The following is a 25,655-nucleotide window of genomic DNA, read 5'->3' on the forward strand; positions in this document are numbered from 1 at the left end:
GGCTAAACCAATATCAGGTATTACTGAAAATTATACTGTTTGATAGTGTAGATTAGAACTCATTATAATAACATAAAAGTTAACGTGTCAGTCTTTTGTAACGTGTAACATAAAATACATGCATCTAATATGTATAATAATAGCCTAGGTACTGAATTATCTGGGATTTTTGGTGGTTAAAAATCAGTGGAATCATACTTAAATCAAGGTGTAAATTCTCAGGATGCATCGAAATCCATTCTAGTTTGAGATAACCTTAAAACATCTTCACAAGTCAGAGGTTTATTTTTAAGAAAGTATACACTAAATATTTTAAAGCTATTATTTATTTTAAAGGTAAAGTTTGTGCTTCCTTTGAAAATAGAATGATTTTCTAATTTACTAAAGACCATTTAAGGAGATAAATGTAAAATTGCAATTTTATGGATATTTAGTGAATATTTTGAATTCTGTATTAGGAAACTGACCACTCTTTAAAGAAGACCGATGTTTCTTTTAAATATTCTGATTATTTTACTGTGCATTAATTATGTAATTATTTTAGCAAAGGAAAGAGAAAGGAAAGCATTATAGCATAGTATTAGGTTGAACCATATAAAATTGCTAATATTTGACCATTTGACTTATAAAAAAATGCATTTTCTTTTAATTTTTTTGAACAACTGTAATCAGTTTATTAAAAAGGTTGACGTAAGCATGTGCAATGGTGACTTCAGCCTCAACTCCTGGCTTAGTAGTGATGAACGTAATTTGCTTTAGCAATCTCAAAAGGACGGTGCAAGTCAGTGAATTGCTTGTGGATCCTCATCTGAAAATGATTCCAAATCTTAGAACCTTCACTACAAGGAGTTTTCCTTGTAGTGATTTTAAGAGTCTTGGTAGGCATCCAAAGTTGTCCTTCTACTTTGAGATTCTTCTTTGTCCCTCTGATCAAGTCGCAGATCGCAGATACCTTCTCCAAAGATTCTACATTGTGCTGCTTAGAGTAATTCTAATTTGGTGAATTGATGCCTCTGTTTCCACGGGTGTCTTCCTGGTGTCTTTAAAAGCCCTGTCTGCAGCGCAGCTTTCTGATGGACTTGTTCCTTGGAGAGAGCAAGCAGTGGTGAGTGAGGAGCAGAAGCGGGGCACCCAGAAGCTCTCTTGTAGCTATGACTATGTCTTCCTTAAAGAGCCAAGAATGCATTTTCAAAGAGCTGAACGTAATAGAGCATGGGCTTTTCAAAGTCAGGTTATGGTACAGTCTCTAGTATTTAGCAATATTGGGATAATAACACCCACACCCATTTATGCTTAGGGAATATGCATAATATTACTTTGATTTCATTCCTATCTTTCTGGCCTCCTGGAAGCTTGTGTTAGCTACCTTCCTGCTTTTCACCAAAGATGATACCTGAGCAAACCTTTTCTATGCCACATGGTCTACCTACTACTCTTTGAGGTTAAGGATCATGTGTTCATCTTTCTTTACATCTCCTAACTTGTTGTCTTATAAATTTCAATGTGATAGATATATACACGTAGAAATACGTACTGTACATTTATAAACAAAAATTAAAAACCCATTTTTATTCTGTTTCATAATTTGATACTAATAGAATATAAAATACAGATTGGTACAGTGAAACTGCATATTCCTCTTACCCAGCTTTGACAGCTGAACAGTTCTCAACATTTTGCTATTCCTCTCTCATCCAACTTTTTTTTTTTTTTTTGGTCAAAATAATTTTAGTATATATGCTTCTGAAGTGAGCACTTGGTCAAAATAATTTTAAAGAAATCTCAGGCATGATATCATTTAATCTGTACATACTTGGGCATGTATTTTTAACAAGTGAGAATTAAAACTAAACAACTCCAATACCATACCTAATAAAGTTAAGAGTTCCTTAATCCAGTCTGTTCAGATTTCTTTGATTCTCTAAATTTTTTTTTTTTTACAGTTGGTTTGTTTAAGTCACTATCCAAATAAGATTTGCCATTTTATTTGGTTTATCTGCCTCTTAAATTTCTCTTAACTTCAGCTATTGCCCTCCCTACTGTATACACCCTGTACTTTTTCCCATGCTATCTCTTTGTTGAAAAAACTAGGTCATTTGTTCGGGAGAATTTCCCACATTCTGGATTTGGCTCCTTGAATTCTTGTGGTGTTTTAACATGTTCAATTACCCTTCATATTTCCCGCAAATTAGTAGTTACATATAGAGCAGTTCTCAACTTTGGCTGAAACTTGAGAATTACCTGGAGAACTTTTAAATATCATGATTCTCAGGTTACATTTCAGATTCATGAAATTAGAATTCATGGCTGGATTTTAGGCATTAATATTTAAAAAAATTTCCCAAGTGATTTAGTCTGTAGTCAAGATTGAGAACTTGAATAGGTAGAGCTTTATGAGATTTAGGTTCAGTTTCTTTAAGAAAGAAAAATTTGTGACAAAAAAAAGAAGAAAAATTCATGAATAGAGTTATATATAACTTATTTCCAATCAGTTTTAAGAATAAAAGGGTGTGCTGTTTACAGTGGGGTAATAGCCATAAACTGGGACTGTCTGGACAAATTAGGATATATAGTCACCCTATTAGATGATGCTAGTAGATGGTGAATTCTTGCTGCATTATTCCAGGAGGCACACTTTTAGTGTTACTAAAATTGGTCAATTTACATTCTGCCCGGGGGATCTAAACATTATAGTTTTTTGTTTTTTAAAGATTTTATTTATATATTTGACAGAGATCACAAGTAGGCAGAAAGGCAGAGAGAGAGGAAGGGAAGCAGGCTTCCCCCTGAGCAGAGAGCCCGATTCGGGGCTCGATTCAGGGATCCTGAGATCATGACCTGACCCGAAGGCAGAGGCTTTAGCCCATTGAGCCACCCAGGCACCCCTAAACATTATAGTTTCTTAATATCTCACGTAATGAATTATTAGTCATAGGTGAGTCTCCTAGGTCTTTGATTTCATTAGAGGAGTGATTTTTTTTTTAACATGTTATTCACTGGAATTCTTCTGTAAAGAATTTCTTCATCAGTTATTTGGTTACCCTATAATATTTTTAAGGAAAAGCAGAGAGTAAATGCTTATTTTTTCTCCTTTATTTATCAACTTCCAGAAAAATGAATCGATGCCAGAGCAAATCCTAAAGGTGAGGCTTGGGAGGTGATATCATTATGAAGACACAGATTTTAATATGTTTGCTATATTTAAGTGTGTTGTGGTCAGTATTCTTTTTGATGTTTAAATTTGTCTCTTTTTTTTTTTTTAAGATTTTATTTACTTATTTGACAGACATAGATCACAAGTAGGCAGAGAGGCAGGCAGAGAGAGAGAGAGGAGGAAGCAGGCTCTCCACCGAGTAGAGAGCCCCATGTGGGGCTCGATCTCAGGACCCTGGGATCACGACCTGAGCGGAAGGCAGAGGCCCAACCCACTGAGCCACCCAGGTGCCCCTGTCTCAGTTTTTATTAATGGCTATCTGTATTAGAATCCTAACATAACATCCATATGTTACCCATGTGTAATCCATAACAGATTACTACCAGTTTGGTGGCTTAATATGGCAGAAATTTATTCTCTCTTGGTTCTGGATGCTGGATGTCTGATATCAAGGTGTCAGTAGGCCCAGCTTCTCTCTGAAGGCTCTAAGGAAGAATTTTTCCTTCATCCAGCTTTTGGAAGGATTCTGGAAGCTTCCGGTGGTTTGATTTATATTCCTTGATTTGTTTAAGCATAACTCAAGTCTGCCTCCCTCTTCCCATGGCCTTCTGTGTTTTCTTTTCTGTCTCTTTTAAGGATATCTTCATTGGATTTAGGGTCCAGCCTAATCCTGGATGATCATGTCTCAACATCTTTACCTTAATTACATCTGTGAAGACCTATTCTGCTCACATTCTGAGCTTCTGGATGCATATGTCTTTTAGGGGCCACAATTCAAGCCACTACCGTCCACCTTCTTGTCCCTCAAACTTGACATCCATCCCATGTACAAAATACATTCATCTCTATCCCAACATCCCCCAGAGTCTCAACCCCTTATAGCATGAATTCTTTTTTTTTTTTTTTTTTTTTAAGATTTTATTTATTTATAGGACAGACAGAGATCACAAGTAGGCAGAGAGGCAGGCAGGAGAGAGGAGGAAGCAAGCTTCCTGCTGAGCAGAGAGCCTGACTCGGGGCTCGATCTGAGGACGAGTGTGATTCTGGGAGTGTGATTCTGGGTATGACCCATCTGGGATAAAATTCTTCATCTGTATTCCTGTGAAACCAGAAAACAAATTTTCTGCTTGCTTGCTTTTTTTTTTTTTTTTTAAGATCTTATTTATTTATTTGACCGAGATCACAAGTAGGCAGAGAGGAGGAAGCAGGCTTCCCGCCGAGCAGAGAGCCCAATTCGGGGCTCAATCCCAGGACCCCGGGATCATGACCTGAGCTGAAGGCAGAGGCTTCAACCCACTGAGCCACCCAGGCGCCCCTCTTGTTATTTTTTTAAGTAGGCTCCACACCAGGTGTAGAGCCCAATTTGGGGCTTGAACTCATGACCCTGGGATCAAGACCTGAGCTGAGATCAAGAGTGGGATGCTTTAACCGACTGAGCCACCCAGTCACACCCCTCTTTTTTTTTTTTTTTGATAGTTGACAGATTGCCTCTTACATGCTTCTTAAAATTCATCCAGCATCTACTCATCCAGTTCCAAATCTATTTCCATATTTTTAGGTATTTATTACCACAATATACCATTTCCAAGTACCAAAATCTGTATTAGTTTACTAGGTTTGCTGTAAGAAATCACCACAAACTTGGTGGCTGAAAACAACAGAAATTTATTCTCTCATAGTTCTGGAGGCTAGAACTCCAAAATCAGTTGTCAGCAGGGCTATCCTCTCTCTGAAGGCTCTAGGAAAGAACCTTCTTTGTGTCTCTTTCAGCTTCTGGTGGCCTTAGGTTCCTTGATTTGTGGCAGCATTAACTCCCAATTTTTACCTCTGCTTTCACATGGCCTTTTCTGTGTTTTTGTCTTTTCTAAGGAGAATTAGGGCCTACCCTAATCCAGGGTCATCTCATTTCAAGATCCTTGTGCTAATTACATCTGCAAAGATCACCTTCTGGATACCTGGGAGGACATATCTTTGGGGGCCACAGTTCAACCTACAACAAGGTCTTTAAGGTTAGCACCTGAATGTTTTAAAAAAATTATATTAAAAGTTACCTTAGGGGTGCCTGGGTGGCTCAGTGGGTTAAGCCTCTGTCTTCAGCTCAGGTCATGGTCTCAGGGTCCGGGGATCGAGCCCCGCATCATCCTCTCTGCTCAGCAAGGAGCCTGCTTCCCCCTCCCCTTCTGTCTGCCTCTCTGCCTACTTGTGATCTCTCTCTCTCTGTCAAATAAATAAATAAATAAAATCTTAAAAAAAAAGTTACCTTAAAATTTTTAAATGTGTTTAAATACACATGACATAGAATATACCATTTTATTCTTTATTTATTTATTTATTTTTTAAAAAGATTTTATTTATTTATTTGACAGAAAGTCAAGTAGGCAGAGAGGCAGGCAGAGAGAGAGGAGGAAGCAGGTTCCTTACTTGAGCAGAGAGCCCAATTTGGGGCTTGAACCCAGGACCCTGGGGTCATGACCTGAGCTGAAGGCAGAGGCTTTAACTCACTGAGCCACCCAGGCGCCCCTAGAATTTACCATTTTAATTATTAAAAGTGTGTAACTCAATGGAATTAAGTACATTTTAATAGTGTTGTACAAGTATTACCACTGTCTTTTTTTTCTGTTTTTTAAAAGATTTTATTTATTTTAGAGAGAGTGAGTGTGGGGAGTGGTGGAAGGAGAGAGAGAGAGGGAGAGAATCTCAAGCTGACTCTGTGTGGAGCTTCATCCTCATTCAGGGCTCGATCTCAGGACCCTGAAATCAAGACCTGAACTGAAACCAGGAGTTGGATGCTCAACTACCTGAACCACCCAGGTGCTCCTACCACTGTCTTTTTCACCCCGGACAGAAAGTCAGTCCACATTAAGGAATAACTGTTTCCTCTAGCTTCTGTTATGCTTTTTTTTTTTTTTTTTTAATTTATTTGACAGACAGATCACAAGTAGGTAGAGAGGCAGGCAGAGAGAGAGAGGAGGAGGAGGAGGCAGGCTCCCTGCTGAGCAGAGAGCCCCATATGGGGCTCGATCCCAGGACCCTGGGATCACAACCGGAGCCGAAGGCAGAGGCTTTAACCACTGAGCCACCCAGGCGCCCCTGTTATGCTTTAATTTACTTTATACCTCAATGAATTTGCCTATTCTAGATATTTCACATAAGTGGAATTAGACAGTATTTGACCTTTGGTGTCTGACTTACTTCACTTAGCATAATATATCAGAACTTCATTTTTTTATGGCTAAGTAATAGTTTATTGTATGTAGGTAATACATTTTATTTATCCTTTTATTTGTTGACGGGCACAGGTTGTTTTTATCTTTTGGCTATTATGAAAAATGTTGCTATAAACAGTGTTGTACAATAATCTGTTTGAGTCTATGTTTTCACTTCTTTTGGGTATATACCTAGAAATGGATTTGCTGGGATAAATGGGATTTTTATGTTTATCTTTTTGAGGAATCCCCAGATTGTTTTCCACAGAGGTGTACTAGCAATGCACAAGGGTTCTGATTTCTCCATATCACCTTCAACGCTTGTTCTTTTTTTTTTTTTTTTTCCCCTGATAATAGCTGTCCTAGTGGGTGTGAAGCAGTATCTCATTGCGGTTTTGATTTGTAATTTTTAAATCATTATTGATGGTGAGTATCTGTTCTTGTGCTTATTGGCCATTTGTATATCTTCCTTGGAGAAATGTGTATTTAAATCCTTTGCCCTTTTTTAATTGGGTTGTTTGTCTTTTTGTTACTGAGTTATAGGAGTTCTTTATATATTCTGGATATTAAACTCTGATCAGATATGTGATTTGCAAATATTTTCTCCCATTCAGGTGGTTTTTCATTTTTGATAGTGTCCCTTGAGCCACAAAATTTTCAGTTTTGATGAAGTCTAATTTGTCTGTTTTCCTTTTGTAGTTTGTGCTTTTGTTTTCAGTTTAAGGAACATTTGCCAAATATAAGATCCTGTAGTTTTTCTCATATGAAGAAGTCTAAGAGTTTTGTAGTTTAGCTCTTTAATGTAGGTCTTTAATCCATTTAAAGTTAACTTTTGTTTATAGTATAATGTATGTGTTCAGTTCTGTTCTTTTGTATGTGGATATCCAGTTTTTCCAGCACTATATGTTGAAGTTTGTTCTTTTCCCGTTAAATGATGTTGGCACCCTTGTCAAAAATCATTTGGCTTTTGTATTAATCACTTTGTGTGCTATAACAAAATAGCTTAGATTGGGTGGCTTAAACCATAGAAATTTATTTCTCCTATTTCTAGAGGATGGGAAGTCTAAGACTAAGGTTTTAGCAAGGTAGGTTTCATTTGGTTTGTTGGCAGCTGCCATTTTTGCTTTGTGCCCTCATAATCTTTTCTTTGTGTATTCTCAGAGATTGAGTGAGCTCCCTGGTTTCTCTTTTTAGGAGGGCACTAATTCTGTCATGAGAGCCCTCCCCTGATAACCTCATCTAACCCAATTTACCTCCCAAAGGTCCTGTCTTTAAATATCATAACATTGGGGTTTTAGTCTTCAACATATAAATTTTGGGGACAGAAACATTCAGTCCATAACAGCCATGTATGTAAGGGCTTATTTCTGGATTCTCAGTTTTGTTCCAGTTGTTTGTATGTCTCTTTGTGCCTGTACTACACTGTTTTGATTACTGTAGCTTTGTAGAAGTTTGAATTGGAAAGTGCGAATCCTCCAACTTTGTTTCTCCTTTTCAAGATTGTTTTGGCTATTTGGCATCCCTTAAAATACCATATGAAATTCAAGATTTTTTTCCTATTTCTATACAGTATGCCATTGGGATTTTGTTAGGGATTGAATTGAATTTATAAATCTCTTGGGTAGTATTGTCATCTTCATACTATTAAATCTTCTAGTCAATGAATGCAGGGTATCTTTCCTTTTAGCTATGCCCTTTAAAAATTTTTTTTTTTTTAATTAAGTAAACTTAACCCCCAACATGGGCCTAGAACTCATGACCCTGATATCAAGAGTGCCACGCTCTGCTGACTAAGCCAGAGCTTAGTCCTTTAAAATTTCTTTCAGCCGTATTTTGTCCAGGTCTCAGTGTACAAGTCTTGTAGCTCCTTGGTTAAATTTTTCCTAAATACCAGTGTAATTCACTGTATTAATAGAATGAAAAAAACCTTCACATGATCATCTCAGTTGATGTAGGAAAAAACATTTGAAAAACTTCATCAGACTTTCTTTAATAAATTAGGAATAGAAGGTAACTTCCTCAACATGATAAAAGCTATATTTGAAAAATTGTAATTAACATCATATTTGATGGTGAAAGACTGCAAGGCTTTCCCCTTAGATCAGGATGCCCTCTTTTGGTACTTCTAATCAATGTATTTGAAGTTGTAGCCAGAGCAGTTAGGCAAGTTAGAAATGACATCCAAATTAGAACGAAAGAAGTAAAACTATCTCTTACTGCAGATGACATGATTTTATATATATAGAAAACCTTAAAAATCCACCAAGATCCCCCATCCCCGCAGACCCTGTGAGAGGTGGTAAGTTCAGCAGAGTTCTGGATTTAAAAAACCTCACGAAAATCAGTGTATTTCCACACATTAGCAATGAAATCCTGAAAGGAAATCAAGAAAATTATTTCATTTACATAAGCATCAAAAAGAATAAAATACTTAGTTTTCTGTATTCTTTTGATTTAACTCAGTGGTCCTTGAAAGTTTATTCCCTTTTGGTCAAAAAGGATGTGCCTAGGCTCATGCTTTTGTTACTATCTGAGACTTGGAATTAAATCCCAAGAAGCCTGGGTACCTTTCAGTAGGAAGTGGTAGTTACAGACTGTAGTCTGAACTGAGACACGCTTTTTGAAATTAGAGGGGTTTTTTGAGACTGTTATTGCTTGTGTTTTTTATACTTATTCCTCAACTCACATCTGGTTTTTCCTTCTGTTTCCCCACTGAAATTGTCTTTAACATCACTGAAATGACCTAATAATTACCAAGTCTAATGGATGCTTTTCAGAGCTTTTATTTGATTTCTCTTAGACATCTGACCCTATTGCCCGTTCCTCCTTGAAACTTCTCCCTTGTTTATAAAGATGGCATTCTCATGGTTCTTCTCTTGAATTGCTTCTTTTCGGTCGTCTTTGACTCTTTTTGCATGCCCAGTAAGTGTTTCCTTGGCCTGTGTTTTTCTTGGGTAATCTCCTACAGTCGCTTTAAAACTACCCATTAAATACATCATGCTTTGCTTCTTTGCTGCTTTTTTTTGTGTATCTAAAACTCAAAATCTGTATTGCCGGATGTGTAATTTGACTTGTGTTGTTCAGTTTAACAGATATTGCTTATTCAGTGTGCCTAAAATGGACTCTGTTCCTCTTGCAAGTACTTGCTCTCACAAATAGTGCCCCATTCCTTCTCTCCGTTTTCCTTTTTTGTATTCTCTTTTAGTAACTGTCTTCTAGTCATCCATGTTAGAAACTTCTGAGTCTTCTTGCTTCTTCTCTTTCCCTTATCAATACAGTTTTAATTGGTGAATCTTACTGAGATTACCTCAGATATGATTTTTAAGATTTTATTTCTACTAACACCAGCCTAATTATGGTACTCGTTTTGTTTGCTTCGTCTTAACTTTCCTTGCCTTTATTTATTTATTTATATTATTTATTTATTTGACACAGAGAGAGAGAGATCACAAGTAGGCAGAGAGGCAGGCAGAGAGAGGAAGAAGCAGAGAGCCTGATGCGGGGCCTGATCCCTGGACCCTGAGATCACAACCTGAGCCAAAGGCAGAGGCTTAAGCCACTGAGCCACCCAGATGCCCCTTTCCTTGCCTTAAAACTCTTCCCCCCACTGTCTATTGTTTCCTCTCCCATTCATTCTGTATACTGGAGACTGATTTATTCTCAGAAATGAAAATCTTTTCATCAATATGGTAACAATTTGGCTCCCTTAATAATCATTCAATTCACTAAGATAGGTGCTATTCAGATTCTCTTCCTGTGGCAAGAAACAGGTTGCATTAGGGCTCTGACTCTCCTCTTAGAAATATACTTTTCAAAAGAAAAAAAGAAATGTACTTTTCCTTCATGGGAGAGGTTTTTTCTAATTGTCTCTGCTATTGTCATGCTAGCCTTGGTAGGGGTCCTGCTTGGCCCAGCAGCCAGAATGTAGAAATAGAATCTTTGCTTAATTCCACCCAGCACAGTTGAGACCAGGTTGTGACTTTTTTAAAAGATTTTTTAAGCAATCTTAACATCCAGTGTGGAGCTTGAATTTACAACCTTGAGGTCAAGGGTTACATGCTCTACTAACTGACCAATTCAGGTGCCCCTGAGGTGGTAACTTTTAAGCAAGACTTTATTAAAAATTGAGTATAGTGGGAGGGAATTACAAAACCAACACAATAGTCCACCCCCACCCGAAATCTGTGGTTTTGCTTTCTGTGGTTTTAGTTACCCACAGTCAACCGCGGTCCATCCGGAAGCAGACGATCCTCCTGTATTGTTGGGAGGTCAGTAGTAGCTTAATGTTGTATTGCAGTGCCTAGGTTGTTCACCTCATTTCATCTCATCACATAGGCATTTTATCATTTCATGGCAACACAAGAAGAGTGAATACTATATTTTGAGAGAGTAACCAATTCACTTTTTATTACACTGTAGTGTTGTAATTGTTCTGTTACTGGTGTTAGTCTCTTCCTGTGCCTAATTTATACATTCAGCTTTATCACATTTATGTGTAGTTGGTCCTTGAACAACAGTGGGGTTGGGGCATCTGTCCTCCCACAGTAAAAAAATCTGCCTATTAGCTTTTTAAAAATAAATAATTTTTAAAAGACTTTATTTATTTGACAGAGAGTGGGGAAGAGAGTGAGAGAAAGCATGGGCAGGGGGAATAGCACAGGGAGCGGGAGAAGCAGGCTCCCCACTGAGCAGGGAGCCCAATGAAGGACTCAATCCCAGGATCCCAAGATCATGACCTGAGTCAGAGGCAGATGCTTAACCAACTGAGCCACCCAGGCGCCCCTTATTTAAGTAATCTCTACACCCAGTGTGGGGCTTGAACTCACAACCCCAAGATCAAGAGTCTCCTGCTCTTCTGACTGAACCAGCTAGGCACCCCTGCCTATAACTGTTGACTCCCCTGAAACTTAATTGCTAACACCCTACTATTGACTGGAAGCCTTAGTGATAACATAAATAGTTGATTAACACATATTTTGTATGTTGTATGTATTATGTATTATACTGTTAACAATCAAGCAAACTAGAGAAAAGAAAATGTGTGTGTGTATATACATACATACATACATATATATATATATATATTTTTTTTTTCTTTTTTGAGAGAGAGAGAGAGACTGTGAGAAGGGGGTTGAAGGTGGGGGAGAGGAGCAGAGGGAGAAGGAGAGAATCTTAAACAGGCTTCATGCCCAGTGTGGCACTCTGAGCCTGATGCAGTCTCCATCTCACGACCCTGAGATCATGACCTGAGCAGAAATCAAGAGGCAGACACTTAACTGACTGAGCCACCCAGGCACCCCCCCCAAAAAAATAATTTTTAGGAAATCGTAAGGTAGAAAAAATACATTTGCAGTACTGTACTGTATTTATTGAAAAAACTGTGTAAGTGGACCTGTACAGTTCATACCCATGTTGCTCAAGGGTCAACTGTACTACCGTTAATAATTAGCTATTTCCAAAATTTTTTTTTAAGGTTTTATTTCTTTATTTGACAGAGATCACAAGTAGGCAGAGAGGCAGAGTGGAGAGAGAGGGGAAGCAGGCTCCCTAACGAGCAGAGAGCCTGTTTCGGGGCTTGATCCCAGGACTCTGGTATCATGACCTGAGCCGAAGGCAGAGGCTTTAACCCACTGAACCACCCAGGTGCCTTGAGCTATTTCTAAAAAACTTTGGGGGTGCCTGGGTGGCTCAGTGGGTTAGGGCCTCTGCCTTCAGCTCAGGTCATGGTCCTAGGGTCCTGGGATCAAGCCCTACATCGGGCTCTCTGCTCCACAGGGAGCCTCCTTCCTCCTCTTTCTCTGCCTGCCTCTCTGCCTAGTTGTGGTTTCTCTCTGTCAAATAAATAATAAAAAATATAAAAACAAAAACAAAAACTTTGAACACCAAAAATTAAAAAAAAAAAAGAAAAAAAAACCCTTCATTCCCGAGAAGGAATTAATAGAAGAAAGCTTGTTATGTTGGTTACAGTTTCTTTGTATTCAGTTGAGGTTTAACTTTCCACAAATATTTTGAGGTAGTTTACAAAAAGATATATAAAAATTAAAATAATTAAGGACCGTGGTAAAGGAAAATACAGATACGATAACTCTAATGTTGTGATTGATCAGAGAATATAATTAAGTATGTTCTGTTAGCACATAGAGCATATTACTGCATCTGTGAAGAAAGAGCATATTGTAGCACTGTCTAAAAGTTTCAGATGTGAATCTTGAGTAGGAGACACTGAGTAATGTAGTGAACATTGTCTTCAGTAACATTTTCTTTTTTTTTTTTTTTTTTTTTTTAATTTAATTTTATTTTATTTGTTTGCCATGAGCAAGCATAATACCATTTCGAAAAAGAAAGGCATGCTCACAAAGATGGCGTTGGGTTTAAATTGTGATATTCACAAGGCTGTAAGAGAGAAAGCTCTAACATTTTCTTTTTAACAGAAGAAAGTCTCAATTTCTCTTCTATAAGTTTCTGTATGAACATGTCTTTATTTCTTTTGGGTAAATAATTAGTGGGATTGCTGGGTAATAAAAGTTTTCTTATGTTGTGTTTTGAGTTATTTATGTATTTTGGATATAAATCTTTTATTAGATAGGTGTTTTGCAAATATTTTCTCCTAGTCTGTGGCTCATCTTCATTTTCTTAACATTGTTTTTCAAAGAGCAGAAATTGAGATTGAGGCTGGTGAACACATACATGTATACAGACATGGATTTAATTTTGTGGGAATCAGCAGATAGATAACAGGAGACCCAGGAGAATCATGGTGTATTCGTTTTTAATTAGCAACATGCTTCAGAATCCCCTGAGGGAATTCTTTTTTTTTTTTTTTTTAAAGATTTTATTTATTTATTTGACAGACAGAGATCACAAGTAAGCAGAGAGGCAGGCAGAGAGAGAGGAGGAAGCAGGCTCCCTGCCGAGCAGAGAGCCCAATGTGGGGCTCGATTCCAGGATCCTGGGATCATGACCTGAGCTGAAGGCAGAGGCTTTAACCCGCTGAGCCACCCAGGCGCCCCCTCCTGAGGGAATTCTATCCCTGCTCCTTTACAATACACAAATGTCTAGTCCCTATCTGTCCCAGACCTTCTGAAATAGATTAAGTGGAGGATTGCAAAGTAGGAACCACTATCATAGTATGTTTTGGCCTTGGTTCTTAACATTAACATGGTTTTTGTTTCCTTACAGATAAAATAGAAATAAAGATCTATGTAACTTAGTAGGTTTCAGGAGGTTAGTGCACAAGAAATACTAGCATACACTGGGAGGTGTTTTCTGGAGGCAAAGGGGAGAGATTGAGTAGTTTCATGGAAGCTTTGGAAGTCATTGTTGGGAAGTGAATGTGAACATTACTTTTTTCTTGCCTTCTATTCTGTGTGACACTTGAATTATTTAAGAAGCAAATGTTTGCTCCAAGTATTCCTTTCATTCAACCCTTTTGTTCCCCTGAAATTGACTGTGATGTTTTGTTTTCTTGAATTCTATTATATCGTAGTAACTTTCTTGCTTTTCTATACGATCTTCATATGATTTTTCATAGAATTTATGTCAGAGTTGAATTATTTCTCTAGAGATAGTTACAGAAAATATGCATGCTTAGTCCTTCAGTTTTCTTCATGTTTGATGCCTTAACATATAAGTAGTTATTTTCCTCACTATAATTTTTATATATGGAAAGTAAATTTTAATGACGCAGTATCTGATCATTACCAACAAGGAAAAAAGGGTGTTGTATCTAGTAACAAAGGAAGATTTGTTGTATTTGTTTAATTGTCATTTCTTGGAAGAAAAGAATAGAGAGAGGCCCCAAAATAGTTATTTTGAGTTGTTATAAGTGATATTATATAGAAAAAAAGCTGCTTGTTTTATATGAGGAGTACAACTGTGCATTTAAGAGGTTTCTAGGGGTTACTACTTTTTTAAAACCTTTGTTACAGAAACTTTAAATGTAGAGCAAATAGTTCAACTAATGGTTATATATTCATCATTCACCTTCTTTAATAGTCATCAACTTTCTGCCTTTTATTTATTCCTCTCACATGTCTTTCCCTATAATTTTATTTTAAGATTTTTTTTATATATTTGACAGACAGAGATCACAAGTAGGCAGAGAGAGAGGAGGAAGCAGGCTCCCCGCCGAGCAGAGAGCTGGATGCGGGGCTCGATCCCAGGATGCTGGGATCATGACCTGAGCCGAAGGCGAGGCTTTAACCCACTGAGCCACCCAGGCGCCCCCCTATAATTTAAAGCAGATTGTAGACATACTTCATTTCACCTGTTAATACTCAAAGTATGAATCTCTAACAAATGCAGTCTCTTTTTTAAAAAAATCATAATACCATTATCACACTGAACAAAATCAACGTGATTCCTTAATGCCACCTAATATTTGTACAACTTTCTTACTTGTTTCACAAAGTTAGAAGCCAAAACAAGGTTTGTGACTTGTTACGTCTTTTTAAGCCTCTTTTAATCAGTAAATCTCCCCATTTTAAAAACTGCCATTTATTTTTAGAAGACATTGGATGATTTGTTTTGCAGCATTTCCCACATCCTGGGGTTTGCTGCTTATATTCTAGTGTCATTGAACATGTTCTTCTGTTCTTCATGTTTCCTGTAATTTGTAGAATTGTGATTAGATTCAGGTTCAAATTGTTTTTTTTAAGGAATTCTCCATAGGGGGTGCTGTGTTCTTCCCATGATACCACTAGTGGAACTATCACGTTTGTCCTTGTTCAGGTGATGAAAGCTTAATCCATTATATTTAAAAGTTCCTCTTCAGTTTTTTTTTTTTTTTTAAGATTTATTTATTTATTTGAGAGAGGGAGATAGTGCAAGAGTGCAAGTGAGTGGGGGAGGGGGCAGAGGAAGAGGGAGAGAATCTTTTTTTTTTTTTTTAAGATTTTATTTATTTATTTTAGATAGAGCACAAGCAGGGGGAACAACAGAGGGAGAGGGAGAAGCAGGCTGTCTGCTGAGCAGGAAACCCAATGCAGGGCTTGATCCCAGGACCTTGGATTCATGACCTGAGAGTCAAAGGCAGATGCTTAACTGACTGAGCCACCCAGGTAGCCTCCTGCCCCACAAGGCCTGAGAGAGAATCTTTTTTTTTTTTTTTTTTAAAACATCTTTTTAAAAAGATTTTAATTTATTTGACAGAGATAGATCACAAGTAGGCAGAGAGGCAAGCAGAGAGCAGGAAGCAGGCTCCCTGCTGAGCATAGAGCCTGATGTGGGACTTGATTCCAGGATCCTGGGATCATGACCTGAGGTGAAGGCAGAGGCTTAACCCACTGAGCCACCCAGGCGCCCTTGAGAGAGACTCTTAAGCAGACTCCATGGTGAGCATGAAGCCTGATGTGGGGTACCATTTCATTCCTGAGATCAGGACCTGAGCAGAAACCAAGAGTCAGACCTGAGTCATGCAGGTGCCCCTCCCCTTCAGTTTTTGACCTGAATGGTTTTAGCTTTCATTGATAGTTATTTCTTTTTTTAAAATTATTTATTTGTTTATTTACTTTTTAAGATTTTTATTTATTTATTTGCAGACAGAGATCACAAGCAGGCAGAGAGGCAGGCAGAGAGAGAAGGGGGGGGAAGCAGGCTCTCTTCTGAGCAGAGAGCCCGATGTGGGGCTCCATCCCAGGACCCTGGGATCTTGACCTGAGCCAAAGGCAGAGGCCTTAACCCACTGAGCCACCCAGGCACCCTTCTCTTTTTTTAAAGATTATATTCCTTAAGTAACCTCTAAGTCCAGTGTGGGGCTTAAACCCACAACCCTGAGATCAAGAGTTGGATGCTTCACCTAGTGAATCAGCCAGGCACCCTAATAATTATTTTTTGGTTCACTCTTTTTTTTAGGAATTATAAAATGATGGTTTCCTAGATCTTTTATTTCTCCTGTGTCTGTTAGTTATGATTATTTTGTAGAGCGCTTTCTCTTATCAGCAAACATTTGGTTTCTTTATTACCTTGAATATGTTAATATAAGACAAACACAAGACAAAAAAAGGAGAGATAAAGACAAGATAAATGCTTGATTCTTTTGTCATTTTTAAGAATGAGTTGAAGACTTAGCAGCCTCCATAAATAACCATTGAGGATTGTTTTTTGGAGTAAGGGGAATAAATGATTTATAATGACAAATCATTATAAATAGATTTGTATATTTATTGTATGTTAGTCTGTTATGCCATGTTTGGTGGGTAAAAGCCTCTTTAGGTTAGCTCTGGAGTCATTTTGCCATGACTCCAGTAGTCTTTGATAGCTTCTTGTTTTCTGGTGCAGAATGAATCAGTCTCATCTGTATAATTCCTATTCCAGACCTGAAGTCAGCCATTTTTCCCAGGAGGTCTGGTTCCTTTTAGTGGGAAATGGTATTTAGAGACCCTAACACTTAACCACTTTTTAAAAGTTGTATCATCTTAAATTTTAGATTTAGAAGGGTTCTTTGAAATTTCTACCCAGTGTAGGAGTCTGTGTCCCTCTTAAGTATTTTTCACGTTCATAATTAGATTCATTTGAAAACCATTTATAAAGGTTAAATGACAAAGATTCTCATGTTGAGTATCATCTCTACTTAGAAATCTAAAATGAAATGAAACTGGTAAAAGTTAAAAATAAAAGGATGCCAATGTGTCAAATTTGCAAGTGCAGCAAAAATGATAATTTTAATATGAAAACAAAGCTATTCATACCAAAAGTAATTAACTTTTTAATTTGTTAAAAAGTAACTTTTTAAAGTCAGAAATTTCTGACTTTGTTTGTAGGAGCTATAATTTACACTGAGGCTGTAACTGCCACAAATCATTATGTATCAAAAAATCTTGTATTGGCAGATATAAAACAAAAGTTTTAACAGTTTAGGGGAACTGAAGTTCAGTTGAATTTGGTACACTTCTAGAAAAACACGATCATCTTTTACATTTTCATGGAACATTTATAGAATTTAATCATAGTTGATACATAATTCATACTTCCAGAAAAAAATGCATATTTTAAAACCTTAAAATTTAGAGACTGCATTTTTTGACCACAATGCAATAAAGCTGAAGTGAATAAAGTTAATTAAAACAGTCCAACCATTTGGAAATTTTAGAACTTGTAAGTAATTTTGGGGTTAAACAAGTTGAAGCTGATTTCAGTTACAAACTGTTGAGAATGTAACCGTGTGTCAGTTACCCCTCAATAATCATAGTAAAAGGGGCGCCTGTGTGGCTCAGTGAGTTAAAGCCTCTGCCTTTGGCTCAGGTCATGATCCCAGGGTCCTGGAATCGAGCCCCACATTGGGCTCTCTGCTTCACGGAGAGCCTGCTTCTTCCTCTCTCTCTGCCTGCCTCCCTGCCTACTTGTGATCTCTGTCTGTCAAATAAATAAATAATAATCTTTAAGAAAAAAAAAAAAAGAAATGACAGGGGCACCTGGGTGTCTCAGTCGTTGAGTGTCTGCCTGTGGCTCAGGTCATGATCCCAGGGTTCTGGGATCAAGCCCTGTATCAGGCTCCCTGCTGAGCGGGAGGCCTGCTTCTCCTTCTCCCACTCTCCCTGCTTATGTTCCCTCTCTCGCTGTCTGTCAAATAAATAAATAAAAATCTTTTTTAAAAAAATGGGAATTGGGCGCCTGGGTGGCTCAGTGGGTTGTTTAAGCCCCTTCTTTCATTCAGCTCGGGTCATGATCTCAGGGTCCTATTACCGAGCCCCACATCGGGCTCTCTGCTCGGCAGGGAGCCTGCTTCCCCCTCTCTCTGCCTGCCTCTCTGCCTACTTGTGATAGCTCTCTCTCTCTGTCAAATAAATAAAATCTTTAAAGAAAATGGGAATTAATGTCAAAGAACAGCCCAAGTTTATAATTATTCTTTGTACCTTTGAGTAACAGTCCATTTTTATGTTTTTAACAGTATTTGCCAAAAGAGAAAAGATCTTATATAAAGGTGCTAACAAGGACTTTGATATATTTAGTATTCATTTTCTATTAATAAAGTCTCTTTATAAAGCTAGGAATAGAGGGTCTTTCACATAATAAACATGTTGGAATCTAGCAACCATCCTTGAAATTTAGGAAGGATGCCTGCTATTACCACAGTTATTTATTACTCTTCTGGAAGTTATAGAGTAGTATAGTTAGATGAGGAAAAGAAGCAAGAGGTGTCAATCTTGGAAGGTTGGAGAACAAAATTATGATTATTTTCTGATGATACATTTATTTGCCTGGAAATCTCAAGAGTATCAGTAGAAAATATTTTAGGGCTAAGAAGTAAAAATTCAAAAATGAAAGAAGTCTGGAGGAAAAGAAGAAAATTATACTAGGATTATAATGGGAATAGTAAAATGTCTAGTTACAATATTAAAATATTTTTAAAAATCCTATAAAATTTAATGACTTTGTAAGTAGTTGGAAAATAAAGATTGATTCACAAAGTAATACAAAACTAAATTCTTGGGATAAACCTAAAATAAATGAGACTTGACAAGAGTTTGCCTAAGGACAAGGTAATTAATAATAATAGTTACAACAATAACTAATCTTTATGAGGATTGTTTTAAGTACATGTTTTAACTCAGTCCAGAAAATGACCTTATAATATAGTGTTAATGCCTGAGGATAACAGAGAGGTAAAGTGCCTTGTCGAAGTTATATAGGTGCTAGAATAAAGAATAATGGGATTGGAACCCACTCAGGCCATGTGAGTCCAGACTCCAAAGAATCTGTAACCATTATGCTTTGACGGCTCTTGAAAAAAAAAATAAGTGATACACCTTATTCCTGGATGGGAAAATCCAATATAATAAGAATATATGTCCCATTAGATTAATATTATATTCATCAGTAACCCAATAGGATTTCCTTTTTCTTTTTGATGGTGAGGAAGGTAGACTTTGAGAAAATTGATGAAGTTCATTGGGAATTATAACTATGTGAAAGATAGCTAGCTAGTACAGTTTTGAATTAGAAGAATAATGGGAGAGTGGAGGAGTAGGGGAATGGTGGGTACCTTGTTCTACAGAATCTTGAATATAATGCTGCTATATTAAATTATTACAAATAAAGAGATTCATGTCTGTATATAAGAATATAGTTATAAAATAAAGTTATTCTTTATAAATTGTGTTTGGACAGTTTGCTGGTCATTTGGGCAAAAAATAAAGTTAGATCTTTTCCTCCAGATACCAAAACAAATTTATAGGGATTGAATATATAGATATAAGAAAATGAAACTATTCACCAAAGGATGGGGTGCCTGGGTGACTGCCTTCAGCTTGAGTTATGATCCCAGTGTCCTGGGAACAAGCCCGCATCAGCCTCCCTGCTCAGCAGGGAGCCTGCTTCCCTCTCCCTCTGCCTGCTGCTCCCCCTGCTTGTGCTCTCTCTGTCAAATAAGTAAAATCTTCAAAACCAAAAGCAAACAAAAAAACAAACTGTTGCCCAAAGGAAATACAGGTAAATATAACAAACACCTTGATACAGGGAATACCATTTTGAGCATGAACCAAAAGAAGATAATTCAAAAGAACAGTAGATTTGCCTACATTGAAAATGTCACATTTTTAAATAGCAAAACTGTTTGAAATATCTGATGATCAGAATTGACTTTATGGAAGAATGGGGGTACTGGGCAGATAAAAGCAGATAACCACTTTAGGAGTCATCTTAGAATTCTTTAGGGCTTCACATTCCTAATTTCCATCCAGTCACATTCATGCTTCCATTCAACAAATGAGTTTGTCTGTTATGTTCAAGGAACCATTATAGGAACTGAGGATACAGTAATTAATAAAATGGAGAACATTTCTTACAGAGTTTATGTTCTGTTGATGGGAGAGAGACCTGTTTAATCAAATAATGAATGTAGAGCATTTAAAATGGAACACTACTGTAGAGAAACATAAAACAGGAAAAGAATATACTGTGCTATGGTGGAAGGGGCATTGCCATTTTAAATAGGGGCATTTAAGCAAAAATTGGAAGGAGATGAAAAAGCCAGCTATGTCAGTATCTAAGAGTAGGAAAATTACAGGTAGAGGGAACAATAAGGGTAAAGGTTATGCAGGTGAATGCTGTGTATATTTTATGAACAGCAAAGATAGCTGAAGCTAGGTGATAGTAGTAGGAGATGAAATCATCTAAATATTGAGGGGCTTTTAAGCTGTTGTAGCAACTGTAATGTACATTGTTGGATGTTTCACAGCATCCCTGGCCTCTACCCACTAGATGTCAGTACAGCTCCCCAGTTGTGATAACCAAAAATGCCTCCAGATATCGCCACATTTTCTAGATGTGGGGAGCAGAATTGCCCCTGCTTGAAAACCACTGTTCTACCTTATTGCTCTAGTCCCTTTCGGGAAGTTTTGGAGAAAGATTTATGGTGTGTACTTGTGGTAATGGTACAGAGCCCTCCTTCAGGTGGACTCAGTTTCTCTTTGATCACAAGAGGCTATCTATGGGTCTGTGAATTGACCAGGTCTGGAAACTGGGCAGATGTCTGACTTTCACTGTGATGATTCAAGTCAGTTTTGGGCCACCAGATTTAGACATTTTCTGTCTAGATTAAACTGCCCATCTATTTCATTCCTAGGAACATCGTGATCAATTAGCCACTGCCAAAGATCCCTGCGGGCCAAAGCATTCTGATTACCGGTACGTCCCTGCTGCCCTTATCTTTGGAGTTAAGTGTTACCACTTGGCCTCTGCTACTTTGGGATCCCATCATCCTCAGTGAAATGAGGGAGCCCATCTCAGTGGTGACATTCCCTGCAGTCATAACTGACTTAAAAAGAGCAGCCACACAGCTTTCTAATATGTGGTACTTCCCTCACTAATTACAGTGTCTTCTGGGCTTTCTCACGGAATGCAGTTGGGTAGCAAGTGTATAGATAGCAGAGGATAAATCCACTTCAGTATTCCTATCTCCCTAAGCCTTTGGATTTCTTCTTCCACATAATGCTGGTAAAACTTCAATATCTTAACCTTATTAAATATTCGTTGTCATTGTTAGAATAATTTTGATTTGCATTTCCTAATGATTACAGCAGTATTGTTGAGTATGTTTCAGTCAACAAGTGTGCTGTTAGAGCCAACTTCAGCTGCACAAGTTATCACATCAAATTCAGAATCTGTAGAAGCTCACTCATATTAATGGATTCTAACCTCCTTGGTCTAATACCCGTATCAGCATCTATTTTCAGACCCAGGTTTTCTCCTTTATATATTAACACAATTTGGGCATTGTTTTAGTGTGTAAGCTGTTTTCTTTTGGTCCTATGTGTACCTGTTCCTCTATAACATGCTGAGATTTGAACCTACTTTTGGGTCTAGTGTCAACAGGGTTGATTGTAGTTGGTCTTGAGAATGAGCATCCTCCTTCAAGTCATTTGCTGAATATATGATCACAGGACTTTGAAGCAAAGGAAAGTGTCTTTTTAGATACAAAAGGGTAGGTTACTGCCACTGAAGGTTTGAAATTGAAAATTTTGCATTTGATTTCTAGCATTGTCAACCTGTGGTTATAAGAATGAAGAGATTTTTTGGGAGATTTTTTTAATACTGCATGAACGTGGTGTTTTTCAGACTGTGATTAAATCTGACAGTTAATGGACTTGAACTTATTTTTCTGTGTGCTTGTTCAAGAGTACACAGAGAATACATCTCATGTAACAGACCTTGTAATTATCACTGCTGCCTTAACAGTCAAGTACAACAGCCACTTGGGGTCCCAAGGCACTTGCTTCATTTGGCACTTCATCACAATCAACCACAGTTGATAGCTTGATGAATTGCGATGCCACTGCATGCCAGGGATTGCTAGCATCCTATTTCCTGTGTAAGCCGGAGGGCACAACCAAGCCAGTTTCCATATCTCATCTTTGTAGGTCTGTTTTCTGTGACCACTACCAGTATCAGTTCTATGTCAGTCAGAGGTTAGAAACCACACCGTAATTTGAACAGGGAAGGTTTAATATAAAGAATTATAGGGGTGTCTGGGTGGCTCAGTGGATTAAAGCCTCTGACTTTAGCTTGGGTCATGATCCCGGGATCCTGGAATCAAGCCCTACATTGGTCTCTCTGTTCGTCAGGGAGCCTGCTTCCCTCTCTCTCTCTGCCTGCCTCTTTGCCTACTGTGATCTCTGTCTGTCAAATAAATAAAAAAAATCTTAAAATAAACAAGATAAAGAATTATTAACCATAGCAGAGAATTAACCCTAAGGGGGAAAGAGAACTTTAAAGTGTACACAGTAGCAGGTAGAGGGAGTAGTCACTGCCTCTGGGGCTGAGGCACAGTAGCAGGGATAGAACAAATTTGGAAGATGCTCCATTTTCTACTTTCAGGGCTGGAGATTCAGATCTTGTTGGAGAGGGTGTGTTACACTGGATGATGGAGAAGTTTGACGTGTGCAGATTTTTGCTGTCAAGCAGGAAACTCCCTTTTGGGGTGCTGAGAGGAATCACTAGGCAGCCTTTTTCTGAACCTGGCTAAGAAGTCAGTTGGGACACTTCTCTGGGAAGCGTCTGGCCTTTTGGAGTGTTGCTGAAACTTGCTGGGCAGCTGCTGTCAGGGGTGCTGACAAAACTTTCTGGGAAACTACCTGTAGGGTTGTATATGTGTCACTGAGACTTGATGGGAAGTTGGTGCCTGGGGAGAGGGCCATTGGGTGTTTTGCACACCACTGTCCTCCACTGGAACTAGCAGGTTAGAGCACACTAAAGGGATGAGCATCCACTTCTATCTGGAGTGTTCCTCCAGTGCCATCTGCTGACAAAGGTTACCATTTTGTCAGCAGGCAGAGAAGAAATGTTTACAGGTACCAGCTTCATTATTGCAAATGCAAAGCAGGGTAGAGAGAAGTAGATTTGGAGTTGGAGGCAATATATTTATAATTGGTACATCCAGATATTTCCATTTCTAGTACTCTTCATTCTTTTGGGTAGACCCTGATTTCCATATGTTATCCCCCGCCTTGACAAATACACCTTCAGTATTTCTTTCTGGGCTGGTTTGTTGATGATGAATTCCTCTATCTGAAGAATGTATAGCTGAAAAATCCTTTATTTTGCCTTTTAAAAAAACAAAATAGATGTAGAAAACACATAAACTTGCCATCTTATCCATTTTAAGTGTATAGTTTAGTGATAACATGTTTGTAATGTTGTGTAACCATCTGCACTTTTCTTATAAAATGAAATACTATGCCCATTAAACAATAATCCATATTATCACCTCCCCCAGTCTTTGGCTACTGCCATTCTACTTTCTGTCTCTATTTTGTTTAGTATAATGTCCTCAAGTTGCATCCATGTTGTACGATGTTAGTGTTTTTATCATGAAAAAGGGTGTTATATTTTGTCACGTGCTTTTTCTGTATCATTTGTGAGACAGTCATGTATTTTCTTTTTCCTTCATTCTGTTAATGTGTATTGTGTTGATTCATTTTCGTGTGTTGAACCATCCTTGCATTCTAGGAATAAATTCTACTTGATCATGGGGTATAAGTTTGAGAAAGATGGGTATTTTTCTTTAAATGTTTTTTAGCTCTGGTGAAGCTATCAAGGCCAGGACTTTTCTTTTTCACAGAGTTTTGTTTACTGATTCAGTCTTCTTACTAGTTACAGGTCTATTTGGGATTTCTATTTCTTTATTATCTTTTTATTTATTTAAGTTTTTATCGTTTTGAGAGAGAATAAGAGAGAGCATGAGCACGTGGAGGGGGAGAGACCAACTGAGAGGGAGAGGGACAGGCAGACTCCCTGCTGAACACAAAGCCCCATGCGGGGCTTGATCCCAGAACCCTGAGATCATGACTTGAGCTGAAATCAGATGCTTAACTGACTCAGCCACCCAGGAGCCCCTCTTTCTTCATAATTAAGTTTTGGTAGATTTTGTGTTTCTAGGAAATTGTCTATTTCATTTAGGTTATCCAATTCGGTGGTGTAAAATTATTCATAGTACTCTGTTATAGTTCTCTTCATTTCTGTAGAACCAGTAATGTCTCCACTTTCACTTTTTAATTTTAGTAATTTGAGTGTTTTCTTCTTTTTTCTTAGTCTCTCTAGCTAAAGTTTTATCAGTTTTGTTGGTATTTCAAAATACCAGGTTTTGGTTCTATTATTTTTTCTTTGTTCTTTTTCTATTCTCTATTTTTATAATTTCTGTTCCAATCTTTTTTATTTATGATAGGTACGAGTTTATAACTATAAATTTTCCCCTTAGCATTGCTTTTGCTGCATGTCATAAGTTTTGTTCTGTTGTATTTTTGCTTTCAGTTGTCTCAAGTATTTTCTAATTTCTTTTGTGATTTCTTTTTTGGTCCTTTGCTTGCTTAAGAGAGTGTTGCATAAATTTGTGAATTTTCATATTTTACTTCTCTATTTATTTAATTTTAAATACTTTATTTACTTTATTTGATAGAGATGAAGCGAGAGAGGGAACACAAACAGGGGGAGTGGGAGAGGGAGAAGCAGGGAGCTTGATGTGGGGCTCAATCCCAGGACCCTGGGATCATGACCCGAGCTGAAGGCAGGTGCTTAATGACTGAGACACCCAGTTGCCCCCCATTTTACTTCTGTTACTGATTTTTAAATTCATCATTTTGTGGTTGGAGAGGATATTTTGTATGGTATTTGTGTTTTTAAGACTGAGACTTTTTTTTTCTTTTTAAATATTTATTTTAGAGAGAGGGAGAGAGAGTGAGCATGAGTGGGATGAGCGAGAAAGAGGGAGAGAGAATCTGGAGCAGATTCCTTACTGAGCACAGAGCCCAATTTAGGGCTCAATCCCATGACCCTGAGATTATGACCTGAGCTGAAACCAAGAGTTGGACACATATCCGACTGTGCCACCTGGGTGCCCCAGTCTGTGACCTAACTAACATATGGTCTGTCCTGGAAAATACCCCATGTGCATTGAAAAGAATGTATATGCTGATGTTGTTGGGTAGAGTGTTTTGTATATGTCTGTTAGGTCTAGTTGGTTTATTGTGGTGTTAAATTCTTCATTTTCTTATCTATCTCCTGTATGGTGGTTCTATTCAGTATTGAGAGTGGGGTATTGAAGTATCTAATTATTATTGTAAAACTATTTCTGCTGTTAATTTTGCCAGCTTTAGCTTAATATATTTTGATAGTTTGTCATTAGGTACGTAAATGTTTATATTTGCTATATCTTGCTGTGTCAGACTGTTGAATTCATATATGTCACTTGCAACCTTTTAGATTCAGGCTGTTTTGTACAGTGTTAGTGTAGTCATTCCTGCTCTCTTTTGGTTACTCTTTGCATGGAATATTTTACCCTGTTTTTTACTTTCATCCTGTCT

At 37.7% G+C, this 25,655-nt stretch overlaps 1 protein-coding gene and 1 pseudogene across 3 annotated transcripts in view; one reads left to right on the forward strand and one right to left on the reverse strand.

Annotated features, from left to right (window-relative positions):
• ZMYM4 (zinc finger MYM-type containing 4) overlaps positions 1–25,655 on the forward strand; it is a 150,097-nt gene that overhangs the window by 4,759 nt on the left and 119,683 nt on the right. For 2 of the 3 annotated variants that reach the window (XM_032877204.1, XM_032877215.1), the window contains exon 2: positions 20,924–20,985. The exons of the other annotated variant lie outside the window; for it this stretch is intronic. The gene's annotated coding sequence lies outside the window, so the exon portion shown is untranslated. The remainder of the gene's footprint in view (positions 1–20,923; positions 20,986–25,655) is intronic. 3 annotated transcript variants of the gene reach the window in all.
• On the reverse strand, positions 646–1,675 carry LOC116879096 (annotated as a pseudogene).

The sequence above is a fragment of the Lontra canadensis genome, unplaced genomic scaffold (genome assembly GCF_010015895.1).
Source record: "Lontra canadensis isolate GAN:19392208 unplaced genomic scaffold, GSC_riverotter_1.0 scaffold60, whole genome shotgun sequence".
Classification (NCBI taxonomy): domain Eukaryota; kingdom Metazoa; phylum Chordata; class Mammalia; order Carnivora; family Mustelidae; genus Lontra; species Lontra canadensis.